The sequence below is a fragment of the Cicer arietinum genome, chromosome 5, assembly GCF_000331145.2.
Source record: "Cicer arietinum cultivar CDC Frontier isolate Library 1 chromosome 5, Cicar.CDCFrontier_v2.0, whole genome shotgun sequence".
Classification (NCBI taxonomy): Eukaryota; Viridiplantae; Streptophyta; class Magnoliopsida; order Fabales; family Fabaceae; genus Cicer; species Cicer arietinum.
Genome location: NC_021164.2, coordinates 15,732,622 through 15,736,204, shown reverse-complemented (window position 1 = coordinate 15,736,204; position 3,583 = coordinate 15,732,622).

Sequence of the window (3,583 nt, the reverse complement as noted above, 5' to 3'; positions counted from 1 at the left end):
GCAAGTACACGATAGCTATCGATAGCTCTTCCATCACCCTATCACCCTCTCTGAAAGTCCTTTGCTAAAGTGCTCAAGGGGCTTAGTCGTGCAATTCGTCGTGAAAAGAGGAAGTATCCCTTAGCTAGGGATCTACCATTTCTAGTGACAATGGTTGCTGGTGAAATGCTACCTTACTTGTGTTTTATGACTATCTTTCCTCCTTTTTCATGCTTTCTTGAATTTAAAAAGAACCTAACATCTTAAGATCGGACTAAGGAGTTGAACTCTAGTTTGAGGATGGATTCTCTATGAATAGAAAGAGAGGACTTTTCTATCTAAACTTTAGGCCCTCAGGAAAATGGTAGGCTAATCCATTTAATGAAAGTTATGCCAATTGAAACTCGTACCAGAAGGCAGGAGCGGTAGTCAGCTGTCCTCGTTCTCCTCTTTCCTTCCGATGAAGGGATCTTGCTCGCTTTTCTCTAAAGGGCTAGTCCTGGTTCTGTTAAGGGCCTAGTTCTGGACTTGCTCGACCAAGTGTTAAAGGTTGGAAGTAGATTCTAGTGTGAATGCTGGAGTTGGCGCTCAATGGAGCTCTTTCTCGCCCTCTCTATAAGAGAGATAGGATCACCTAAGTCTCGTTATGGATTGATGGCTAAAGGAGCGTCTACCCTTCTTTCTATGCTCATTTGGTAGAAGAAGTCAGAATAGAATAATTTAAGGGCTCGTTCTTCCCGGCTTCCAGAGAAAGGCTTCGTAGCCAATCCAATGCGACCTGTGACCCTAGAGTTATGTCTGTATCAAATACATAAAAGCGGTGATCAAGTCTTCCAAGTAAAGGAATGCAGAATGGAATGTCCCAAGTGAGTCGTAACAATACCAGCACGTGGTAGTCTGAATCAACTACTCCTGTTTGCTCTCCCTGACCAGGCACGGAAGCAGGAACAGGCCCATCTGTGGCATCGGATTTGAATGCCGAGAGGAAGAGGAATCCATTGACTGAAATCCCTGACCCGATGTGAGGTGGGAAGTACATACGAACAAGTGATCTTAGCCCGGGATTTCTAAATCTAAATAAGCTATTTGGACTGTAAGACAAAAGAACGACTGCTACATCTATAAGAGTCGACCATCTTTCTACTTGACTGGATGAGTAAAGGTAAAAGGATATGGTTGAAGCATGCTTCCGAAAATTTGAGACCCGCTAGAAATCAATGTTTTAGCCTGGTAAACAAACAAATAAGAAGGTCTTTCTTCCAACGCTCGCCCATGAGATAGGTCTTTCTTCGAGAGAACTCCAGCGTGCAGTTCAGCCTATTTGCATTCAAGCGGTGAGACTGACGTTTATTCAGCAAAGAAAGGGGAAGTCCTATTTGAATTTTGTAGTGAACGTAATACGCTCTCGTTCTTAGGCCGAGGCATGCGGTCCTTTATTTGGTGATACTCAAACTGCTCCATTAGCTAAAACTTGCTCCTGCCTCGTACCTGGGCATCGTTTCTTTTCCACTGGAACACTCTTATCTGTCAATAGCCCCTCTCGACCTACCGAAGCCTCGCGTATGTAGAATGCAGTTGGTTCATTGATTGTTGATACAAAGTTGGGCTCATAACTCCTCAATCCACTACCAAACAACGAGTATGGGCGGCATCGCTCTTTTCTTTTCGGCTTATAGGGGGCGGCCCCACTCCTCTTGTCCACGTCTCAGAGTGGTTGGATGCGCTGTCCCTTTCAAAGCAGGCTCGCTCATCACATCAATTCGCTTGTCTAGCTCGGATCAGGAACCGCTTTCTAAGATCATCCCTGGCTAGCTAGCCGATTTCATTCAGTCCATCTCTCTTATAGGTGGCAAATGGCTTAAACAAGGTTTTCCGACCCGTAACTCTTCCTCGGCCTAGGCTGCGCCAAAACCGGGTCCAGCTTTATATGTAACAATATAAGGGGTGCATCGGTCTTTAACAAGAAGTTATCCCAAGATTCCAAAAGTAGGCCAAGTTGTTAGATTACGACTAAGAACTGACTCCGATAAGAGCAAAGACACAAGTGGCATGGAAGAAACCGAGAGCTTTAGCGGTTGACGATAAATACCATGGTCTTAAACCCCTTTTTACTACCTTAAAACAAATGCGGCATTTCTTGGTACGAGCAGCTTCCATTGTTTACTTCTTCCTTCTCGCTGACTTGGGATTTCGAAACAAATACTATACGCGAAGGTTGGCCTAGATATTCTCATATACGTTTGGGGTATAGGGTGCAGTTGACTCTTTCCTTTGCTTATGCCTTATTTCCGGGTCGGAGAGAGGGCTATAAAGATTCTTTGCCGTAGGACCAGAAAGAGGATTAGTACCATTCACAAGAGTCGACGAAAGAGGCTAATTGCGGTACCATGGACCTGGGAAGTCTTGCTCCTCCTCTAACTCCTATGGAAAAAGGCTACGCTCCTTGCTAACATTTAGTATTCCTTAACAAAACATTTCTTTGTCTAATGATGCCTTTACCTCGGCATTCTCGCTTATGCTTTTATTAAGACTCACTTGTCTTCCGGCCTACTACCAGAGATCCCATTAATATGGTAGGCCTTGATGATCTCCGAGATCTCTTCTTATGATAAACCAAACGGGTCGGGCCAACTTCCCAAACACTTGCTTTACATTCACTTCTCAGTCTATGCGACTGTCCCTAAGGAGGGGTTTCCATCGGCTTGCATTGATTTGAAACTACTACTATACTAAACCGGCTGAAAGAGCGTAGTTTTGACCTAAGTTCCTTACATGACGGGTTCCTCTCCTTCGCGGGATAGGGCACATTCAATTCCATTCCGCCATAACCACGCTTTCCAACTCGATCCAGCTCTCAAACTATATGGTCTAATGATGCCTTTACCTTGGCATTCTCGCTTATGCTTTTATTAAGACTCACTTGTCTTCCGGCCTACTACCAGAGATCCCATTAATATGGTAGGCCTTGATGATCTCCGAGATCTCTTCTTATGATAAACCAAACGGGTCGGGCCAACTTCCCAAACACTTGCTTTACATTCACTTCTCAGTCTATGCGACTGTCCCTAAGGAGGGGTTTCCATCGGCTTGCATTGATTTGAAACTACTACTATACTAAACCGGCTGAAAGAGCGTAGTTTTGACCTAAGTTCCTTACATGACGGGTTCCTCTCCTTCGCGGGATAGGGCACATTCAATTCCATTCCGCCATAACCACGCTTTCCAACTCGATCCAGCTCTCAAACTATATGATCCTCGTCACCAGTCAGCAGCTAATACTGATAGCTCCTGCGGACCCTTGCCTTCCCTCTTCCTTCCTAGGCTCGGATGTTACATCCGAATGTTGCAGCCCAGTCAAATCGGTATTTCCCCGCCTACCATTAAATCAAAATAAAGAAGTAGGGGCTTCTGAACTCGCCCCCTGCTAGGAATAGGAAGGTAAAAAGAGTACGTATATCGGAGCCTACTCGCATTCGTAACAAATTTCTCACACTATGATCTCCCCACTTTCCGCCGCTCCCGCGTCTTCCATCTCAAGTCCAATGTGGGAAAGCTAAAGTAGTCCCCTTATCCCACAGGTTAGATGAGAAAGAGCCAGTTTATG